Source organism: Rissa tridactyla, chromosome 10 (genome assembly GCF_028500815.1).
Source record: "Rissa tridactyla isolate bRisTri1 chromosome 10, bRisTri1.patW.cur.20221130, whole genome shotgun sequence".
In the NCBI taxonomy this organism is placed as follows: domain Eukaryota; kingdom Metazoa; phylum Chordata; class Aves; order Charadriiformes; family Laridae; genus Rissa; species Rissa tridactyla.
The window spans coordinates 11620155-11644836 of NC_071475.1; the positions used below are offsets into that span (position 1 = coordinate 11620155).

Consider the following 24682-nt stretch of genomic DNA (forward strand, 5'->3'; position numbering starts at 1 on the left):
CTCTCAGGTTAGGGTTCTAGGTTGCCCTCGGATCTAATAAAGCTATAAAAGAGCCTTATTAAGGAGATGCATAGTCACATTGCTGTAAATATCAAGCATGGCTTTTTCCATCCTCCTATAGACATGGATTTTTGCTACTGTGATTTGCAGGCTGGTAGCCATAGGTGGTTTAAATTCTTGATATTAAAAAAAGCTTGGAGCATTACTGACAATTAAAAACAGCTTTTACACATGCACAATAACGCTTCTCATGCTTTAAAAAAAAATAATATGCATATCCATATTACCATCATAATAAGTGCCACAAAGTGACATGATATGATTGAGTATAATGGCTCCTTTGGAGCCATTATGGTCGATCAGTAAATAATACACTTTTGAAATTGTCTAACTACATATTTACACTTGTCAACTCTCATACACTTCAGTGACAGAATTTAAAAGAAACACTGTAAAAAACTGTAAGAACATTAAACCACGAAAACATTACGCTGAAGTAGTATTAAGGTTTGACTTAAACCCACAAAAACATGGAAATTCCAGGTTAAGGCCAAATCTCCGAAAATGACACCATCTTTAGCTTGCCGAGCCGTGCCCAAGCACTTGCAGTGGTTCGGGCATAGCGAGGGATGAGGCAAGGTTGGGCTGGAAGGCAGGGGACATGGGGCCATGGTGGTCCAGGGCATCAGGAGTGTACTGAGCCATCGTGGAGGGCTCTGCCCATCAAATTCGTAGGCGACAGCCAACCCCCCCCAGCAGCAACTTAGCTGTTCAGCAGGACATTACTTTATGGTATTTCAAAAAAAACAAAGCCTGGACCTTTTCTCTGTTTATTCAGATGAAATTCTCAATTAAGTTGAGAAGAATTAATCTTCACTTAGTTTGGAAGAGGCCCCGTTGAGACACTGGGAGTTTTGCCTAGCTGAAACACATGGAGAAAAACTTCAGGCTTTGACCCTAAAAAGGCATTGTCAAAAAAATATGTTAAACAAACATGACAGCGGAACATTAATATCCCAAAGATTCACTCCATGTGGGAAAAGAAAAGACTGGGAAGCAAGATGTTTTTTCTAGAGTAAAATTATGGGCTTGGCGTTGGCTTTTTTAATTGATAATTTTGTCTCTCTCTTGTTCAGCTGTAGTCACTTTTGCTCCAAGCAGCGGTGGCAGCAACTTTATTGGTTCCAGTAGAGCTCTGCTGAAAACAATAAGTATCAAGCCCCTAAATGCTGTCTGTCTTTCTGCGAGGGTCACATCCTGGGGACCCAGAGTCAGGGGGCTATTGAATGCTTGCGAGATGTCAAGAGCAACCCCGGTTGCGCGGCACCTCCTTCCCAACAAAAGGCCCCAAACGCTTCAGATGCTCTGCACTACAGTCCTGAACCATGCTGTAAAAAGCAATGATGGATATTTTCGTAGAGCAAAGGTCTTCCTTTCATATCTATCTATCTATCTCCTTGCTCAGACTTATCTATTACCTAGCTTGTGAGAACAAAATCCATAAAGGCTTGGCATGGCAGACTCCTGAAGCTGTCTGAAGACACAACCACCACACCCCTGTCAAGAGGGAGTTACAGCTCGGTTTTATAGTCAGCTCTCCCCTCGACACGCTGATGACAGAGCTGCCTCCCTCTACGCTCAGCATCTGGGATTTTACAGCCACTGTATATAAATGGGATTTTCATGACAAACAACTCTGTATTCGGTTTCCTTGTGTATCTGAAAGTGAGAATGATCTCTTAAGGCTCTGCTGGGAAAGAGTATTAATGAAGACAAAGAGTATTTCAGGCTGTTTCTCCCAGGAGCATTATCACGATGACAATATAATGACTTTGTCCTACGCAAGTACTTTAAGTCCATGTCCTCCTCCCAAAGCAGCTCTTCAGGAACCCCCTGTACACACGCTCCCCATGACAGCCATCACAGCCCCCTCCCCATGGCCAGCAGCCCACCAGCCTGCCACCACCTGAAGAGGACAGGATCTGCCATCAGCTCAGAGAGCTTTCCCCAGTTTCTCATTTCATAAGCCCTCCCTGGAGATGTTTGCTTTTGTCTAAATATTATAAACCTCGGTACGACGAAGACTTAATAAACCCTGTTGCCTTTTCACTTTGCACAGCGTCTGTCTCCTCTCACCCTACCTCACGGCTCATGCAAATGTCAGAGTGAGAACAGTTTTTACATCTCCTCGGGTCGCCCCAGAGTGATATAAGCAAAGGTAAACAAACTGCTGAAGTCTGGGTATTTTTACTTCAGATGGGATGTAAATCAGTGGATGAAAGCTGGGAATAAACTGGCAATACGAGGACAGCTTATTGAAGTTTCCTCCCCCAGCTCGGTGTTCCCTCAATGTAATATAGCTGACATCACCCTACACACTAAAGGAAAGAAAAAAACCCACAATGCAAAGACATACAAATATTTCCCCCAAAGTCAATGACACTCTTCCTTCAAGATGTTTGGCCAGCTCTTACAAAAAGAGAAAAGCATTCCCCTACAAAAGGCAGGTATCTTCACCTGTAAGCACTCAGGAGGAGACCGGACACCACCCTGTGTTCTCAGGATGGGCACGATCTTCACGTGGGATACCCCAACAAGGACACCAGACGTCACGAGCACTTGGGATGGGCATAAACTCCAGATGGGACACCCCAATGCAGCAGAACTTAGGATACAGAGGGTCCTCAGTTCCTGCCATACCACATACGCCACTCCTCAAACAACCACCAGAGCAAGAGCTTCTTCCCAAAGCTCAAATCAGAAAATAACTGGTCCTGTGCAGACCTGAAAGCCCCTGGCAAAATGGGTTTTGAGGAGCAGTAGCTCCAGCTGCCACCTAATTGTCTCACCACTGGGTGCCCCAAGCCCACAACCTCCTCACACCATTATCTCCTGGCAGAAAGACGTTACGTGCTTCCACTCTTCCCTCCCTGCCTCCTTGTTTAAAGCTTTCTGGCTGCTGGTGAGGAAATGAGTCTGCCTTACTCTACCTTTCTCTCCATCACCTTGCTGTCTGTGAGGACCGGTGAGAAAATGTTTCAGCTGCTCTTACACTTCCACAGCATCCATTTCCTGAGGCCCTTATGGAAAAAAAAAAGGCTGTCTCCCATCTCCTGCTTTTTTTTTTTTTTTTTGATGATAGCTTTATCAGATAAGAGCACGAAGCAGGAATGATCCTGTAAAGCTGTTACCAATACCCAAAGGTATCTGAATAGTAGCAGTGAGACAGAGATCATGCTCATTGCGTTCACCCACCGACGGGCAAAGCCTGAACAGCAACCAAGGGACCAGCAAAGCCTGTCTACTAAAAAGCGTATCATTACTTTAACCTGCCATCAATAGTTGTTTGGCTTTTCTGATTTTCTGTGTGCACGTTGTATTTTTTTATATTTTATAAGTTAAAACCTGCTGAAATTCAATGGCTCCAGACACAGCAGTGCCAAGGAAAAGGATCCTCTGGTCCCTGAGAGGGACTTTTCTCAGTGCTGGCTTGACACATGAAATCTGTTTCTTCAATTATGTCTTCCCTCTTACCTATTTTAGACGTGATAGTGTGAAAACATAATAAAAGCTCATGGAAAAAAAAATCAAGGAAGCTGAGAAAGTATTATTCAGATCATATTTAGAGGCCTTGGCTCACAAATGCTTTATACCAGGAGGAAAGCCGCTTGCACACCCCAGCTCTGCCCCTGCACCATGCCAGCCAGTGCAGGCTCTCACACCTTCCCAAAGCACCAGCATCTCCACCTTCAGCAGTGTAAAAACTGCCCTGTTCAATAAAAACACGGTTACTCCAATACAAAACTCCAGCTGCAAAACCCACTTTGTACTGTGTCCTGGCTTGAGATAGAACTAAGCCAATCTTCTTTTCAGAAATTTTACTTTTCACCTAAGTCTCTTCTAACTGACTGTTAACGCTTTGCATCCGATGAGGTGCCAGTGTTTTACAAGGTTGTCATACACACACTTGTGATCCACGCCAACTCAGAACTTCACGATGCTACGTGACATCTCCGCTGTGCCACTCCTAGTTCAAAATACATCTTCAAGCATCCGTAGTATCAACTAGGGGATTAAATTTAAGCATGCGCTAAAAAACTCTACCAAGCCAGGGTGAAACCTTGCGGATAAAAGCTCTGCTCAGGACTTACAGTTCACCGCTTCCACACAGTAAAAAATCTCTTCCTGTTAAGTGATTTATCAGAATAATGGATATTTGTATGATAGAAGAGATTACTTGAAAAATTGTCCCAAGCAACCATTATAGTCATAGCAAAGTCAGGGCTTGTTCTACTACCACAACAAAAATTCTGTATTTGGTTTCGTAAATATCAAGCGATGAAAAATACTGCTAATTCGGCCAGGGTAGGAGTCTACAATAAAGCCCTCGTTTTAGGTGTGAGAAGATTTTTGTACTTAGAAGGCGTGAAATTCCCCTTTCTCCTGGTGACAAGAAATGCCCCTTGATGCCCCATCTCCTCCAGGACATTGCCAAAGTGGAAATAATTTTCAAAACTAATATATACACGGAGTAACATGGTTAACATCATCCAATGAATTTAGATCCACCTACATGGTATAAATATATCTAGATAAACTGTCACCTTCAGCAGAATTCATTAAAATAATGTTGTATCTTCCTTGTTAAATGTAATTTTTTTAATTGAAATTTAATCTTACTGTATTATTTGGTAGATTTTTAATTGACATTTGTAGTAATTAATTGGTAAGCATTACAGCTTTGTCTGAAGAATTTAAAACTAAATTTGACATCGAGATTGGCCAGCCACTGCTATGAGGTGCCTGCTGGGAGCATTTCATCATCCTCCCAGCCCCTCCTGCTGATCAGAGGTGGGAGATGATGGTCTCTTTCTTACAGTCATGAATTACATTACTAATGTATTCCATTACCACCACGCAAATGTCATGTTAATTCCTGATCATCATCAAGTCAGACAATGGTTTCCACGCTGGCACCCAGCCAATTAGCGGTGTGGAAAAATATTCCGCCAATTATATAACTTGAATTAGGTTAAGGACTCAAGAGAAAGCAAAATAAATGCTTTGAAAATACTTCTGAGATAAAATGTAAGTTGACACTGTCTTCATGTGCTATAGCCGATGTTATACAATCTGATAGGCAGCTGCCAACATTCATAACTGTTTATTAAATCTAGCCTCTCTTTATGGTGGCAGCTAAGATCTGTATTTTTACCAATATTAGGTTCATTGTGTTATGAAAAAAGACCAAAATACTTAGGAGCATTCACACCAGCTTATAAAACATATTATGTAGTATATTAAATTGTTAAAATTACTTCTTCGCTCCTCCCCCCCTGCCACAGGGAAAGTTCCATGGACAGAAAAGTTTCATCAAAACAAAGTCTTTCTGTAGCCGCTGATGCTCTACAGGAGCAAGAGAGATCCTGCGAGGACAGAAGTGCCACCTCCGGGCTGCTGCCACCTCTCCCGCCATGCGGCTCTGCCAGGGGATGCCAGCCTTGGCTACTGGAACTCTGTCCCACTCCCCCATCCCACCGAAACCTGTCTGGGTTAGCACAACCCACTGACCTGGGGGAACCCACTCCTGTTCCATCGCTGCAGACAAACCCTTCGGCTTTTGCTCCCCAGCTATCACAAGAAGCACCACGGGCAGATAAAGCCCTCTGTGTAACCAGGACCCAGCCACCAGAGGAGACGACTGCAGCAGGAGTGGGGCAGCCCTGCAAGAAAAGGTCACCACGAAGCCTGGTGGAAGTGTCTCTGGCCACGCAGGGACTCAGCAGGTTTTAACCCTGCGACAGCCTGGCGTGCTCGGTGCCGAGAACCGCCAGCAACTCGCCGCACCACCAGGTTTTTAGTACCACCCCATTATTTTGATTTGTTCTGTTCTTAACTCAATTTATCCTACAGGCATGGTTATCTCCAATTTAAAAACGTACACAGCACCAGTTCTCCGACTTCAAAAATTTATAACGATGAGCAATTTGTTAAAACCTTTTACCGTGTCTATCTGTCTCATTTTCCTAGGTGCTGCGATGAGGCAATTCACTGTTCTGGCTGCTTACCCTAGATGACCTTTGCCTGCAATAAAATGGTATACAACTAAATGCTCCGCTTTAAATAAAACCCTTGCCTCTTCAAAAGGTCCTACGTATTCAGTCAACACAATCAGCAGAAACCACATTTGGTTACTCAATAAGCTGGAAACTTCTAAAACGTGTACGGCGGTGAATGAATTCCTGACATCACCAGGGACACTCGAGTCGGGAACAAGAGAGACTGCCGAGAAGTGGCTCTTGCTGCAGCCGGAGAAAGGATCACTCCTTTAAGCTGAACTCTCAAGGAAAACGAGAACAAAAACTGAATTAGCTCAACACGTACCCTCTGCAGTCAGCACATTGCTAGGCAACTTACCATCTCTTGATAGAATTATGGTGGAGGGCTGGTCATACATCAGGGTTAAGATGAACACAAGCACCAGTTTTGGCCAACTGCTCCTTTCCAGTGGGACTGCTCAATGCTTGGCCATTTCATATTATTATTTTGCAATATTTTCTAAGCACCTAGAGAGTCTAATGCATTCAGAAGGTATTTTAAAGCTATTATGTGACATGAAAATTTTAAGATAACTGGAAGTAAGTGAATTTTAGGAGGAATAGCACGAGTCTTTTCTTTGTTCAAGTCAGCATTTCGAGAGAGTTAACAATCCTTTTCGTTGCTTTTATTTTTTAATTCTGAAGCTATCCAGAGGGCACGCTACTCAAACACTTTGTCTTTACTCCGGATGCCAGTTGGCCACAGCTCCATACCTCCGTAACTCAACTTGGTATTTCAAGAGGATGCTTCAAAACACCCAGGTCCTTCCATCTGCCACTGGCTGAGACCAGACACAAAGCCTCGTTACAGGCAGTGCCATGGGGCTATCTCAGGACCCGGCGATGTCGCACTTAACCTATGCCAGCCTTAAAAGGGCCTTGATCTTTAATAGCGACTTGGACAACGAGATTGGGACTCCAGGCATTATTTACTGTTATTAAAGATGTATTAAGCAAATGCACAGACTGCTTTAAATAGAGGCACGTACCTTGCATATAACCCCAAGTTTTCCATGCATACTTCATAGGCACCAAGAAATAATTAATTAGCTAACCAGCGTGATTAAAATCAATTGATTCATATGCAACAGAGCGGTGAGAAATTTTTGCATCACTGGAGAAGTCTGGAGTTGGTCCCTGTTTGGGGATCTCAGTCACATCAGTGAGGCTGATAATTCAGACATGAAGGAAACGGAAAGAATCCCTCTCCTGCGTGCACACTTTGAGCTGCCATATGGGTTTATTCAACTGTTTACTACACCAGTCGGTAAAAACTGAACAGCTATTATAATCTTTGCTAAATGACATGGTAATTATGCTACCTCTGGAAAAAAAAAGAGAAAAAAATGGAACTTAAAAAAAAAAAAAAATCACAATTCACTGATGTGTGAATTTCTCGGGTTTTATAATCTTTGAATTGAAATGCACTTTCTAACACACAGAGGGATATTAAATATATAATAGAAACCTGAATTTATTTTAAAAAACAATTTGTTCTCCCATTTCCTACACAATTTAATTACACAGATTTCCCAGTTTTGAAAGATTTCTTACACAGACCTTCCAATTCTCCTGTAAAATCAGATGATTCTTGTTTTCCCAACCTCAGTCCTCTGATTAATGAAGGAATATTGCCCCCAGGTATTAAGAGAGGCAACCAGGAGCAGGTGGGTAAGAGGAGAGGGCATGGGAAGGCCCCCCATGCCAGGCTGCTGGGGGACAGCTCAGAAAGGAACAACTGCCACTCGTTTGGCATAAAAGGGACCAACAGGCTTCTTGGCTGGCTAATGTCACAGGGAAATGGCAACTGCTAGTTAACAGAGAAGGGGTTGCCCCACACCACCCTCTCAAGCTTGACCAAGTGCACCCTGGCCAAAACTGGCTATTAAGGGTTCTGTCTCTGTGTTCCTCCAGCAGCACCAATGCCACGCTGAACCGGGCAAGCACACACAACGAGACAGCTCTCCTGTGTACCAGTGACACCATTTTGTCACTGGGACGCAAGTGCAACAAACTGTGGAGCTAATTATTTGTTGGCAATGGCTCCTTTGAGAGTCCATCATCCAACACATGATGGAGAGGAGACCTCTCCATATTCATATTTAATCATGACACGACTCGCCCACATAAGCATGTTTAGACCCTGTCTATCTTCAAGGCATCAGTTTGGGGCAGCAGCTTCGCCTGTATCACTGAACTCCGGTTTCACCACCAAAGGCCTCATAGCTCCTAGGATTTGAGGGAATGGGGAGAAGAAAGGAAGAAAGGGAGTATTTTTTCTGTATTGATAATATTTGTTATCAATGCTACATCATTACAATGAAGGTCATCTTTTTTTTTTTTTTTTTTTTAAAAAAAAAAGAATAGTGGTAACTTGCTTTTAAGCACAGACAACACAAAAAAGAAACCCCAAATCCCGCCATATTAAAAAGGGGAGAAAAAGGTGAAGAAAAGAGAGATTGTATGAAAAAATAAGTGAGAGTGACTGCAAACTTAGGTTTGACGACTCACCAGTTTTACTTGCAGGCATCACACATATCCATTCATGACTCAGGGCAAATATAGGAAAGGATCGAAACCCTTATCATGGCAAATGTGTCTGGAAGCCGGAGTCACTCAGGAAAAATGTTCTCAGCAGACTGAAAGACAAAAACATGTTTTAAAACTTCACTCGGTTAGAATCATATCAAAGCCTACCATTTTCCTTTGAAAATAAAAGGTGGTTGTAAATGCTGGAGGGGGGCAACAGGAGTATTTCTACATTACTCTATCACACAGCAGACTTTATTTAGCTTTAAATAGAACTGAAACTTACAATATTAAGAAAGATTTTTAAAGACACACTTATTTCACATTCGCAACGTGTTCCTCCGACAGGCAAGCTTATGTTCCTTTTAAATACCAAAATGTGTCACCAGCCAAATCCATATTCTGCTCAAAAACACTGCACTGTGCACAAAATCCAGATACTTTAACCTACTTTGCATTATCAAAATATAACCGTGGCTGAATTTCTGAAATATTTACTCTCTGCCTTCACTCACTGCATCCTGATAAAACCTTAACAAAATGTAGAATCTCTTGTTAGCAATAATCTTTCCTCCGAGATAAGGAAAAACACATATAAAAACTATTTGATGTTCAGGGTGAAAAGGCAAAATTTGCAAACATCAGTTAAGAAATACCAATTAGTATGTTTTTTTCCCCAGCTATTGGTAATACAGATTGAGTTTCAGCTTAGCTCAGAGGAAGCTGCTCGCTGTACAAATGAAACATCCATTTTACTAATAAGGATATTTTAAAATAAGATGTATCATTTGTTCACTGGCAAAGTACCCACAGTGAGTAAAAGCTCTTATTTGGGAACATGAACAGAGGTGTTCCCGGGGCTGCTCTGCATCACACCCATGAAACCAGATGGGATTTAAAGAGCAGCTCCGGTCCCTGCCCAAACTGGGGAATGGCACTCGCTGCCCTAACGGATACACCAACATCTGGGACCGCTCTGCTCCCTGGACCACTGCGCAACAGGGACCTGCAGCAATAAACCCCCAAGGGGAAAACAAACTTTGCAGCACGTGAAAATGTCCCACGGGACCTGGGCAGGAAAAAATACAAAAGCAAAAATCACGTGTGGTGCTTCTGACCTCTTCATTCCCCAATCCTCTCCTTCCTCAGCATCCCCAAGGCAGTGGCTGCTCCCAGCCTTTCCACATCTACCAGTGCTTTGGTAGTGGCAAGAACTGCCATCTCCAAATTAACCTCATGCAGTTAATTATTTTGGCAGCCCACTGCAGCTTTCCCAAGGAACATCTGGAAGCTTCTGTCTTAGCAACAACTGCATGAAATTTCGTAAGACAAAAACCAGGTACTTCTCTGGCCCTGGGGCTTTCTCCCATTCTTTGCTGAATGCAATGCAACATCTCAAAGAAGATCACAAGAGTTCAGAAATCTAAATATAGGGATTATGTGAGCCTATTATAAAACTGTGCTACACCAATAAAAATAGATCCAAAAGGGGATTTTAAACAGCATTTATGCCAAACATGACTTCTTTCTCAGAGACTCTGAGATACCTGCAAACCAAGTGACCTGCATCTGGCATCAGCTGTATTTTATTCATGAAGAAGAGAGCACTTGAGAGAAGCAGCTGAGCAGCGTCAGAAACACACATCCAAGACTGGCTTTATTGCTGCTCTTGATGGCAGACACACAGATGGGTACAGAGCTGAGCAGAAAGCTGCATCTACACGTGTTGGGGCAAGATTTCTCCAGCTGACCTGCTGCACTGCAGTATTCAACTGCTTAGTAATCTTTATCCATGATATGCCTGTAGAGCAGGAAAGTATCATTAGCCCCTTTTAGAAGATGAGGAATTGAGGCTCATTTTGGCTAATGCTTACTTGAAAGATTTCATGTTCTTTTGAGACTTCTGAGGCAAAATTACTTGTTTAAATAATATATCTGGTCTGCAGCAGACAAGGGCTAAGGTGTACAGAAGCACTGTCCTCACCTCCAAATCATTCTTCTCCTTCACATTCCCCCTCAAACATGAGGAATATCTTGGCATCTTTGCGCCAACAAGCAGATTTGAAAGATGGGAGAGCTTCTACACAAGGAACAACAGTGTTGGGAGGAGGTAAAGACATCCCATCCCAGCCTGGCTTGTACTCTGACAGTGCCATCAAAAACTGACCTCACCAAAGTATTCCACAAAACATTTCTGCAGCCAGGTCTCCCAAGGGAACAAGGCTTACGAACTCACTGTGTACTTTCTGTGCCCAGCCCCACACGCATCTTTTGAATCCCTTGGGATTAACAGGTGCAGAGAGCTCCCAAAGACATGAATTCTCACGGCATTAAGACTGGGGCTTGCACCCCTGGAGGCCTCCAAAGCCATTTGATCAGCAGTCTCCAGCAGCCAGCTGGCTCACCGGTACCCCACCAGCTCCAGGCTGAGCCCTGCCACGAGGGAGCCCAGCATGGCCCCAGGGCACGGAGGCAGCTCAGGCACTTCCATGGACCTCAACACTGGAGAGCCTGGGGAAACCACACGTAGTGCTGAGGGAAAGGGTGGAGGAGGGAGAGGAACAGATAATAGATCGGTTCTGATAAACTGAAGCCTTTAATGATCTGCCCACGCACTTGAGTTCGATCTGGCATTGACAAATTGAAGCTTTTAATGATGCGCCCACACATTTCAGTTGGACACTCCTCTTCTACAACTTTCACAAAAATAGCCTGCTGGGCTAAAGACAGAGAAACTCTAATAATGCTGCCACATAAGCAAAATTCTTGACCATTCTTTGACAAAACTTCTCCTCTGACTGATTCTTTGATGCAACCTCCTATGCAGACCTCCAGCACAGACCTCCTTCTGTGCTGCCTTGCTCCCATACCGATTCTCCGAAAGCTACAGCTAAAATAAGGGGCAATGAGATGCAGCAGCTTTAGCATAACCGAAGTACAAAGTCAATCAAACCTTGAAACAGGAATCTGGGCTTCATTAATTCCAGCAATCACAACGTTTTTATTATCACTGTATTAATCAGAATAGGGAACCTATTAATCTGCCCCCAACAAAAATTAATCTTCGTAATATTGAACAGATTTGAAAGACAGGTTTTAATATTTCACTATTTAAATCTCAAAGGCAGAGGCGCACAGCTCAGATGATCTGGCAAACCACTGTGGACTTCATCTCATCAGCATGAGGTCAGCCCTACCACCCTCACCTTTCCCTGATGCTTCCAGCCCCCCTTGCTCATCTTCACCCTGGGGGTCCGGCTGCTCCCGGGGCTTTTGAAGCAACCAAGAGCATCGTTTCATACATCAAACTGCAAAACTGGCTGCAGCACTTGATGCAATTAAAGAGTTGCCAAGAGTTTACACTGTGACCTAAGGAACAGCACAGTGCACCACATCCAGCAGGGCTTGGGTGACACACACTGGAAACGCCACCCCATGCGAAGGGTGGGCACGAGTGAGCTCTCTGCAATGGGCAGGACAAACCTGACAGGTAGCAGATACACGGCCATGTGTTCAGGGGAATGAGAAGAGGTGCGGAAAAAATTCAGGCGGCTGCAAAACAAGAAAGTATCTGAAATTCCCGTGCTCCACTGGAGCGAATCAGGGATTGCTACGTGGATCCGGCATGGGGTACCTGCAGCAAACCCCCCCAAGCCACCACAGTGAGCTGCAAACACCCTGCTGCTACCAGATGTGGCATTGTAACAGAGCCCAGCTTCAAGGAGAAAACATATGGCAGGGGAAAAGTCCTTACAAAATGAGGGTAAGGAATGGTACGAAATGAGGGTAAGGAGCAGTACAAAATGGAAAGTGGATGAGGAAATAACGACAAATGTGACTGAAAAAGAGGAAAATGACCCAAAGCATCTCCAGATACCCGTGCCCTGCCTGGGGGTTCTGCTGCTGCTCTTCCGCCACCATCCTGCAGTGGCAACTGCTGCTGGACACGTTATTTTGTTACTTGGCCAGATTTTCATTAAAGCAGCTTTCACCAACATATATACACATACATACGTAGCTACACATACACCTGGGACTATATTTGGCACAACACATTTCAAAGCCTGATCAAAGGCAGAGCTTCAATCATCTTATGCACCACTTGCATTAGGCTGTTTACTGAGCGCAATCAAACTACAGAATGCTGTTTTAACTAATGATTTCTCAAAGCCATGTTGCACAAAAGAAAACAGGTTCAACTTGTACATCAGTGCCTAAGAGACCGCTCCAAAACAGACAACTGTATGAAAAGTTGTGCCCATGTATACATACATACAAAACTGTTTTTAAGTGACTGTTTTAAATTAGAATAAATCTGTGTTCCACCAATTAAGCTTTGAATGCACGGCTGATATCGCTCGCTATTTTAAACAAGCAGCATAATAAATGCAAAAATTCAAATATTTTAGAGAAAATACTTGGAGAGTCGAGACATTAATTTTGCCATATACAATCTGTTTCCCAGGGATTTAAAAAGCGTTATTGCCACCCTGGGTACATTGGAATAAAGATGAAACACCATCCTTTCCTATTTACATATTAAAAAATACGTGCCTTCTTGCTACAGACTACCCATCTTGCCGATACGCGACTCTGTTAAAAACAATACAGCCCATCTAGAAAATGCAAAGCCCCAAACTAGATGTGTCCTTGCAAGAATTATTGCACTCTAACAGGTTGTAAGTGGAAATAAAATGTACTGCTGCCTTGTTTATCCTCCCCTCTGGCGAGTGTCCTGGGGGAGCGGGCCGGAGCAGCTGCAGCCCCCCAGGGCCCTGCCTAACCACAGAGCTGTTTACCAACCACCACCACCAAAATAAGGGGAGTAAGATCGGCCGGGAAAGCCTTGGGATCTCAGGATGTCTACATCCAAGTGAAAGAAAATAAAAAACAACCAACCAAAAAACAAACAAACCCAAACAAACAACCAAATGCTCCCCTCCAAAAAAAACAATCAAACCCTATTTTTATTTCTATTTCATATACCTGTATTCGATTGTAGCTTGAGATACTTAGCAATTTCATAAAATCTTCCAATACAGATATAATTTTTACAATTATACCCAAAAAACCTTTTTCTTTCAATCTTTCAATACAGATACAATTTTTCCCATTATATCAGAAAAAACGTTTTCTTTTTTTTTTTTCTTTTTTCTTTAAATACATTGCCATTAGAAACACATGCCCAAAGCATCATTAAAAAGACCACGAAGGCTGCTTGCAGGGGAACTTCACCGCGCCAAGAGGTAACATTTGTTCTCCCCTTTCAGCTGGGATCCACCTCAACTTTTTGATGTTGGTTGGAGCTTTTATTTGCAAATAGAGCAGAGCTGTTTGGGACAGAGGGCTCCTCCGGAGCGTGCCATGTGGCCTGCACAGATGTTCCTTTTATTCCTGTGTCCCACAAGGCTCTGTAGCTCGCTGGTGTTAAACAGATTACGCAAGTAGAACACTTGATTTTGCATGTCCCCCTTTTTTCCAACAGTTGTCTAATTTACTCAACTCGCTTTGGCCCCCCCTCCCTCCCACAATCACTACAGAAAACACAGAAAAATGAGGCAGAAGCAAGGAAGTTTCTCCTCTAAGATCAAAATTTGCAGAAGTGCTCAATTTCTGCAAACAAAGCAGAAACGCAGAACAAAACTCTTATTTAGACGGTAGAGTAACTAGCTCATTAGGTGCCAGGTTCTTCCAAAAAACTTCATCATATCCCAGTAACACCAGTCACTACAAGTATCATAATCTCTCACCCTTATTTAGATGTCCAAATGGAGAATTGAAATTTTTCCAAAAAAAAAAAAAAAAAAAGAGAAAAGAAAAAAACCCTAACACCAATTATGGGCGCTAAGCATTTGAAAATCCTTGAAAATCTGGCTTCAACCCGGTCACAAAGAAGGAGCTTAATTTCCCGGCTGTCAGGCATCCCAATCAACAACTGAAGTCAATGGGATCTACGCACTACCTTATAAAAAACAAAAAACAAAAAACAAAAAACAAAAAAAAAACCCACAGAAAAAAAAAATAGAGCCTAAGAGGCCCATTAAGCAACTTCAGCTACAGGGAGACAAGCTCGCTACAGAGGACAGCAGCTATACGCAGCTTTGTGCATCAGCCACTTTGCTCTCATGCTTAATTTGATTAATCATTTTGGTATTATCCCCAATTAGAAAAGTGTCTAACAGCAAAAATTATCAAAAAAAAAAAAACCAAACCCCAGTTAAGACTAAGACGCATCAGAAAACGGCAGATACTCAACATACAACTACTTGGGACTTCTGGCATTTGCCAAGGATACAAAATTAAAGCTAAAAATTGTGGGCAAATACAAAGGCATTGGTGTTTCATCCAGACTGCGGATTTTGAATTTTTTTTTTTTTTTTAATAAACTGAAACCGAATTCCAGATGTTGAAAGTTGGGAAGTAAAAACTGCTTTAGCTGTAAAAACACGGAAAGGTGAGACAAAATATTCTGCTGAAATGTAATGATTCTTAGGGATGAAAGTGAAGCCCGTGCACCCCCTCCCCACAAACGAGGTGGGACAGGATTTTTTCCCCCTCTCTGTGCCAAACCAGGTAACGGCATAGGGGCTGCCCATAGTTTCCCTTTAATAAGGGAGAGACTAGAGCAAAAAACCCCAGGAACTCCCTCAGCAGGGAGGGGAGCACATCCCCTGTGTTTCTGATGCAGTGGCAGTCAGCAATGGAGTCCACCAGGACCCTCCAGCACACACAGGCGGCACCTGGCAACTCCACCAGTACGGTAACAGCGGGGCAGGGGACGCTTGGGGATGGAACAAACTAGTACGTCCCAAAAAGATGCACAAACCCACCATTTTCTTTCACCAAACACAGAGTCCAAACCATCCCTGCCTGACACAGCAGAGCCACGCGTGAGGCTCCAGGATGTCCTTCAGCATCCAAATACAATCCAAATTTGGAGCTGCATGACTGGTTCTTGTTTTTAATATATGGGTTCAATCACCACCAACACTCAGGGCTTTTGAAAGCAGAATTCAGGGCAGTGTTTTGAGACCCTGGTTTCACCCCTGTTTATTTCCATCACCGCATCCATAATGCTCTGCACATCACAGAGTATCCTGCAGCATCCCACCAACCGCATCCCAGGAAGGCGCCTGATTTCACCCTAAAATTCAGGGACAGCAGCAAATGTTTGGATTCTGATAAGAGGGGGAATATTCATCAGCATACTTCACTAGTGATGCAGTCAAAACTTGCAAACTTAGTCACAGAAATATGACTGGACTTGCCTGCTACCACAAAACAAAGTACCGTCTAGTGGTTAAAATCAGAGGACATGATTCAGGAATGCAAGCCTTTTCAAAGAAGAACTACAACACATGATTAAGTGCTGCTGAAGTCAATAGGCTGATTCAGAGACCAACTTTTGGAGCGATGGATAATACTCCCCACATTGCCATATGGCTCTCAGTCAAACTTCCTAGAAGCATTTGCTAATACCGGGTTCCACCACAGCTTTTGGGAGGCCTGCTTTTCCTTTGCCTTTTTTTTTTTTTATTCCTCTTTCTTATTTTAAACCTACGCCTGGGATGATCTTCACCCACTCTGAAGATCCTCTGGGCTCTCACCGACTGAGAGAGAACACCCAACCATGATTACTGCAGGGTGGTGCAGACTCACGCAATAATTAAGAGTCTCAAATTAAAGGTTATCTATAAATAATGAATAAATGCAAATATACATGTTATATAATCTATAAATAATATAAATATATAATATAAATAAGTAAAAGGAATATATAATATATAAAATAAGAAATGTGGGTATATAAATAACCAATATGCAAATTTATTATAATCCAAACGCACTTTTTGTGGCGTTTAGTAAAGGGTACACGAGCCTGTTACAGCAACGAAATGCAGCGTGTGCCTCTTGGCCGGCCGAGGGAGTTTCTGCAAACAATCCCAATCCCACCTCAAAACTTCTGAACCCGCTGCCTTTACAACTTGGAAATATTTCACGTCTCCTGCCAGCTCCCCCATGCACTGCTACAGTAAAATCTGCCATGGCAGGTTTGCTATTTCTTATCCTTTTAATCTATATTGTGCCCAGATAGCAGCCACTTGTCACAGCCTCCTGCGAAGCGGTGACAGCGCCACGGCCAGTGAAGACATTGACCCCCGGGGCAGGCAGCACTGCTGCCCCACACGGAGCCAAACGTGTCCCCAAGGTTCTCCTCATCTCCCTGGGATGCCACCCAGCAGCACATCCTGCTCTCCAGCTATCCTCAAGCCTGCCCATGCAAACCACCAGCAAACCAAACCTTGGAGCAAGACAAATGGCTACCTCGGAGCACGCGAATTAACATTTGTCACAACTCAGTTACAATTTTTACTCGTATTTATTCGATGGGGAAGGAGGAAACCACCAGCAGAGCCACCCACTGACTGGCTGTGCCCTCCCCAAGCCACCAGACTGACATATTCCACTAATTTTGCGCATTTCCTAATCTTTGCAAAGGCTGAAAAGTTATTCTTTACGTTTAGTCACAGAAAAGAAGAAATAAAACAAAAGCCCAATGAATTCTTGGTGGCTTTTTGAAAGACTTTATCATACAGATAAGGCATAACATCATTTTTAAGCCGTTTGAAAACACCCTGTGACTTCCTACAATTAAACAAATGTAATCCCAGCCCAAGTCAGCCCTCCCAGCCATCTTGTCTTTAAGGCAATGGGGAAAGAAGAGGCACTAAGACATACAGCACTTTTTCTGGCTATTAAAATATTTCTCCTTATTCAATATCTAAATTAAATCAAATGGAGTATACTAAGTAAGCCCATAAGACACAGCACATGATGCAAGAGTCTTAAAATCCTTATCTACTGAGCACTCCAGCTTAAAGGCTGATATTTTATGTTCCCCTGCAGCGCACGGGGATCCTGCTGGCTTGGCCAGACTAGGAAAAATAAGCTTCGAATGACCAAACGCAACTGCAACTCGAAAAGTAGGAACCAAACCAGACACAACAAACCACAGAGCAGCCGCCCCGGCCCGGCCCGAGCTCGCCCAGCACTGCCGTTCCTTCACCGGCAACACTCCCCGTACGGCTGCCGGCTTCCCAGGGCTGCTGATAAGATGCTTGCGAGTACCAAGCCAATGAATTGGGTCGTTAATCACAAGATATTTAGCTCGAGATGCACAGGGTGAGGTAAGGCAGAAAGCCGGTGGGCGCTGACGAAGCCACAGATGCACGGAGTTGTGCAAATTTGCTGAATTCCAAAGTTATGAATTCCTTGAGTTTAAGCAATTCTTGAAACGCCGCTGAGCCAAAATCCACAGTCCTGTCTGGATCCTCTCCCAGCGGGTCCCAGTCCGGGGGTGAAAGGATGGCGTGGCGCAGGGGAGCCCACCCCATTGTGTACCCACGGGGGCCATGTGGAAGAGAATAAAGGGCATTTTGGGTCATTTTCTGCCCGTGCAGCCCCACACACAGCTCACAGGACAGTCATTTCCCTGCTCTGACTGCACATGTTCCCTGCACCCAAATCCGCATCCCAGGGCAAGCGCTGTGCAGGGTACAAGCACAAGGAGTACCAAGCATTGCAGAGCCTATAAATATCAGCTTCTCATAACATGCAAATAAAACCTGAATTCAAGACAAAAGTCCAGCGTCCACCCTCCAAGTTTGGATATGTTTCTCTCCTGAATATATGTAATTAAAGCACAATTACACATGAAACATCATTTTACATGTCCTATTAAAGGAACATTTAATGCAAAGAAGACTTAAGCAGCTCAAATATTAAAATGTGAGTAAAACTGTTGCTGATAACAATGACATAAATTAATACTGGTAGCTAATTAAGTCCAGCAGTATTCTCAGACTTTTATTGGAAGACTGAAGCTTTTTCACAAAATTTGTGTTATGAAATAATATAATTTACTTAAGTACTTAGCTCAATCAGATCCATCAATTTAGTTTTTATTGTTCAACTCGTCTGCCCTACATTTAGCATACCTACCCATAGAAACAAACCACACATTGCACCTTATTTCCTCCATAGAAAAGCTCTGTAATTATCACCACATCTATATTTGGAGGTCAAATTTCAGATCTCTCCTTTTTTTTTTTTCCCCTTTTTTTTTCTTGTTACCTTTTGAACTTCTAAGTGCCCAAAAAGTTTTGAAAATTTAAAAAAAATACCTTTCTGGGCAGGGAAATGCAAAAAAAAAAAAATCACATTTCCTTTGGACCAGACTTCACAGCTTGAAAAGGAAAAAAAAGGAGAAAGAGCAAAAGTCACTTAATGCTGCCGATCAGCCACGGGGCTAGAGCTGTGATAGCAGTGTTGGGATATCCTCAAAACCACCCAGCATTCAAAAAATGCAAAGCAAAGTACTGTTGCCCGTGCAGCCGATCCACAGGTCATTGCAACCCTGCAGACCTAACGCTACTATTTGTGATGAAAAGAGAAGGTGAATTTAAAATAACGGCTGTTGGGTTTTGATTTTATAAAAATCAACAGGAACTGTGTGCATTGCTCTGCAGGAGCACTTGAAAAAGCCAAGTTAACATCACTGAGGGTGCAGGGGGAAGCCTGGCCTTAGTTGGCATCCTTTGGCATGAAGGGATTGCCTGACATCAGCATAAGAATCCAACCACATTCCAAGAAGCTCCTCAGAGATATACCAACAAGTAATATTAAAATACTAGCGACTGCTTCACAGTAATAGGGGATAAGAAGGCCGGGGGGGGGACACAAATTCAAAAGAAGACACCAGACCACAGTAGTAATGACACAGAAATTATCTCAGGGCCCAAACCAATATAACTTTTTTTAAAATTAAAGCAACTTCACAAACCAACACTACTACAAGCCCACCCAAAGCAGCGAGAAGCCATTTTTACCATTTTAATCAAACAAAAAGCTGATATGCTAACTTAAAGAATCAAGACAAAATAAGATATGTGGGCTGGCAATCTGAATGCCAAGTTTTACCCATGTGAATTCAGTTATAAATGCTTGGAAAATGTGATTCCTTAACTTAGAAATAGCAGCTGTAGCATTCAAAGGTACTCCAGTAATTGCTGGAATGCTTGCTGAAAAACTAGACAGAAGCTAACATCTTACTTACATTAAATACACATTCACCACAAATTAAAGAGCCACAGAAAAAAAAAACCCAGAAAACAATCAGGCAAGCAGATGTTCAAAAAAGAAGAAGGAAAAAAAATTACAAGAGAGGGCTAGATTCTCATTTCTGGTACTTGGCGCGGTGTGTTGAAGGTGCCCTGCACCACCAGCCTCCCCAAGTCACCGATGCTCAACAGCCTAAGGGAGTCAGATTGGCACCTATACATCTTTAAGTGGTAATTTCATCCCAGATACTGCAATAACACGCTGCCTTAAAATCGCAGAAATGCTGCCTAGTCATCTGAGACAACAGTAAAACAAGCAGCAACGCCAAGTGTAGTTGTCTACTACTGCCTGAGGGACTCGTGGGTTTAGCAACCGGGCTGGCATAAGGATTATATTATCGAGGAGTGCCCTACACTGTTTTATTAAGTGCCAGTGAAATGTCTATTGCACTCGGTGCCTGGGAAATACTGTAAGAAACACCAACCACCAACAACCAAAATACAAATTAAGCTACTTGACCAATCCAGGCTTATTATCAGCTGCTGTTCCCTGAAAACAAACTGTTTTGGAAATAAGGGACTGGTGATGTTAGCAGGGATGGGTAAGAGAACGTCTTTGCAACGAACATAAAGCCCCAGGACACGCTGGCAGGAGCAGGAAAGTCCGCACCCAGGTTTTGGAAGGAGGTAGCCGAAGAGAAGTTATCTGCAAAATGTGCATCACACTCTCCTGGCTCTCTTCACACCTCCCCCTTCGCATCCCCACTCCCATGCACCTTCGCGTCTATTCCCACACTTCTCTCGCTACCCACATCCTGAACATATTTGTGTTGTAAATATCCATTTGGAAACATTCGGTATGCTGGTGGCACAGAGAAGGATGCTGCTTTGAGCTTCAGAAGGCAGCCGTCTCACCATGACCCCTCTCTCCCTTTCCGAACTGCACGGGAGGGGGAAAAAAATTACTTGGCCCTCAACCTTATCTTTTATCCACTCAGGAACCAGATTATCGCCTAATAAAACTTCACTGCAAAGCTATTAAAAATTAAAGGGATATTTCCCTTCCTACATAATGATTTGTCACAAGCCAGACCTAAATCAGGATTGATGAGGTTCGTGGTACCTTTCTTTTTCTTTTTTTTTTATCTTTAATTTGGCAGAATTTTCAGATTTTTTTGCAGCCCTCCTCACTCCTGACTGACACAAAATTTCTCCCAGACCTTACTCCTTCATCGAGACGAAGTAAGAGGTGAAAGGCAGCTGAGGCAGCAGAAATGTTCCCACTGTCCTTCAGGAAATACGCAGAAGAGTCCAAGTAGTTGGTATGATTCAGAACTAGTGGTAGAAAAAGGACAAACCAGATTACAGCAACACAGAGGACTCCATCCAAAACCTGCATCCAAAGAGACTCCTGCTAACATATGGTGGAAATGTGACTTTCTGCAAATATCCTTCGCAGAAGCCAATTCCTCTCCTCCACCCAAGCCACGTCCAATAGCTCTAGTAGAACGAGCTGTTACTTACACGTATTAGTCAGGATAGGCATCAGCCATGATATCAGCCAGATATCAGCCATGATACAAATTTTAATCCATCTAGCTAATGAGGAATCTGCCATCTAGTTAACGTGTTCAGACCCTCCAGAGAAATTAAAATCCACCTATTCAGGCTCCGCGCTAGCCGATGTGCTGCCCATCCCAGAGCGCGGTGGCTGCTCTTCCCAGTCACCGCGTCCCGCGCTCCCTCTGTGGAGCCAGTACCACTCTGCTCCACCAATACAAAGAGAAGCACCCAAAGCAAAATCACGCTGGAAAAACAGAACTTGGAAAGAATGCGTTAACAACTTCAATCCAAATATAAAATGCATTTAAAGGTCATAATTTGCATAACTACATCTCATGCTTTTTGTTGTGTGTTTTTTTTTTCTTTTTTTTTTTTTTTCCTTTTTAAAATTGCTTTATCCTGGAAGGTGCTGAGCGCCTCTGCTTCTTGTTTAAAGTTTTAAGAACTCTTAGCACAGTTTGGTACTTGGCAGAAGCAGCTCTGCAAGGCATCCTAGGACCATGCTAATAGGTACATAGCATTGCTAAAAAAACCTTTTTCTAAAACCAAACTAATTAGAGAAGGCATACAGCCCCAAGAGTGCACAGCACCATTATCACATGCTGCCATGACTGGGCTGACACGGGAGTTTCACTTTCTTATGATGCACTCTTGGTGGTGGATTCAGAAAAGCAGCAAGATGCAACCAGTCGTAACAGGAAGAGCTCAGAAGGCCACGGGCACAAATCGCCCCAACAACAGCAGTATTATTATTTTTTTTAATCCTTTTGTTCACTTGCATCAAGAGCTGGCCCAGTCTGCATCCAACGAGGCTGCTACACTGGTCCCCTAAAACTTCATCACCAAACCCATACCCAGCCTGATGAGAAGTGACATGTTTTCCTTGAAAGGACTGTAACTGGAAGAGTTGCAGGTAGGAGTGCCCTCTTCAACCAGGAGACGCTGGAACATTCAGCTCTTGCTTCCTGCGCAAAATTAATTATAACAGCCAATCTGTGCTGCTGCCTAGTCTGCTGGGGGAAAGATGAAATGGCTAAATTGATATGAAGGCAAAGGAAGGGCTCGTCGCAGCAATGTCTGAGGCTGCTGCAGAAGTGGTATCCTGTCTTCTCCTGAGCTACAAAAGGAAACTCTGGAGATGGATGAAAACTGTGGCCACAAGCCTGCAGTTCCCCCAGCTTGTATAAACGTTTGCAAAGATCAATGTGCTCAGCATCGGGCTCAGAGGCTGAACGCAGCTCTATCACCATTAGCACCTGACTGATGATTGACACAAACCACACACCACCTACAAAGGCATTGCACAGACCCGAGCGTGTGGGAAATGCAGGCTTTCCAAAAACCCTCTGCAACACCTTAGATGTTTTCCCACATTTCAATTTAAAGACAGGAAAAAAAAAAAATAAAAAAAAAAGATCAAGGTTGCAGTATCCGTGTTAAACAGGATCTTTCATTTCCGTGGCATCCGCTTGCATTCCTTTCAAAAGTTAAGAAATATTCTGTTTATTCTGGACTCGGCACAAGATCTTTCCACCAAAAGCAAGTTCCTCCTAGTGCTCTTTGCTGCAGATATCGCCAGTAGAGAAGGGACTCCGTGGTAAGAAGCAATGAGTACCACGTTAGAGATGCTGTGCACTCAGTTTTTCAAGCTGCACTTTTATTTTTAGAAAGGGGAGTAAAGAGCACACCATTTTCTTGTGAAAACTGCATCCATCTCAAAAGGCACAATGAAAACCTCAAAATCAAGTTCAAAAAGCCCTCTGGATTTCCCACAGTAACGTTAGTCATGGGGTCTTTATGAGAAATGCCCCAGTCCTGACTAATTGTTAAGAAAGAACGATGATACACTTGTTTCATTACTACCAACCCTACAATATGCACCTGGTAAGAACTTCTGCATTTCTGGTGCCTTCCCCTGGGCCTCGCCACCTTTCTCGCCCTGCGGCACCAGGAGTCTGAGGCCCCTGGCTCCTGGCCCACCTCACCTGGGGTCTCTGCAGGCCCCCTGACGATGGGATTGCTCCACCTGATGAAGCGACCTTGAGCAACGTGAGGTGAAAATCCCTTCATCTCCCGCACCGTCTCCCAGACTTACATTTTCCAGAGAGGCTGAGGAGATTTTACGAGACGCTCCCTCCCGAGCCAAGCTGCGGTGGGGAGGCAGAGGTGGACGGCCCAGAGAAGGACAGCCATCATGTCCGGGGCTGGTTTAGGTCAGGAGTGCCTCCAGATCGCAGCCTGAGAGGGGAAGTGAGACCACAGGCCTGCGCCAGGGCCTACACCGACAACACGCCATCAGCCCATGGAGGACAGGGCTGATTCAAGGCCAGGCTGGACGGGGCTTTGAGCACCCTGGTCTGGTGGGAGGTGTCCCTGCCCAGGACAGGGGGTTGGAACTAGGTGATCTTTAAGGTCCCTTCCAAATCCAACCATTCTACAGCTCTGTGACAGCGGGGCTGTGCTGGGTGATGAAATACCACCACCTGCAAAGGAAGGCATCTCCATAAATCCAGCAGTGCCTGAACCCTTACGATGCAGAATCAGAGACGATTTGGCACAAGAGGCCACAGTTTTCATGCAGTTTTAAAGGATGAAGAGTCAAATCAATAAGGAGCTCTGGGAGGGCCTCTGTGGCCAGCCCACACGCGGCCTTATGAGGTCCTGCGTCTCAGCAAACAGACAGTTCAACCTACCTGAAGACATTCCACCAAGATGAGATCCACGCATGGTCTCACGCATAGTAAGAAAAATTCACAGGTTCCCGTCATTGCAAGGCGTGCTTTGCTTTGCTTTCTTGTTTGTTTGTTTTTAAATATTCTGGCAGTGGAAACAGAGTCACTGTTTTGTTTTTCTCCCCCACATATGCTATATAGTTTTCTCTCTAGCACTCGTTTCTTGCTTACTCAGTTGACTATAGTCTGCTTCTCCCACAGGAACTCTAGCTGTGTTTGTCCCCAAACTGTACCATGATCCAACTGCTTTGTGTCATCCCACCAGCCCCACTCAGGCAACGACGATCAAAATATTTTCCCTGGGAGGCAATGCCGAGAGATGGGCATATCCGTTATTTTAGAGCAAAACTGACCTACAAGGCTGAAGAATGTGCAGAAGTGTTTTGGCTAGTGAACTCGGCAAACACGACATGAAAAAGAGGGAGTAATGCTACAAACAATACCAAGGCTTTGTTTGTACAACATCGCTATTCTGCCAGATACACTGCTAAGAAAATACCACATCTCAGCTGCACAACACAGCAAGTCCCCCTGCAAATTACTGCGCAATGCGATCACGCTTTCAGCAACATTTACACACGGCCAATAAATTAATACCGGACATCCCAACTGTCCACGGGTCGCAGTCATCAATAAGTAG

At 43.8% G+C, this 24682-nt stretch overlaps 1 protein-coding gene across 16 annotated transcripts in view; it reads right to left on the minus strand.

Moving 5' to 3' along the window:
* The window catches only part of FOXP1 (forkhead box P1), a 395027-nt gene that overhangs the window by 338546 nt on the left and 31799 nt on the right, over positions 1-24682 (minus strand). For all 16 annotated transcript variants that reach the window (XM_054215936.1, XM_054215932.1, XM_054215937.1 and 13 more), the window contains one exon: positions 8610-8737. The gene's annotated coding sequence lies outside the window, so the exon portion shown is untranslated. Of the gene's footprint in view, positions 1-8609; positions 8738-24682 lie in introns of those variants that run through there.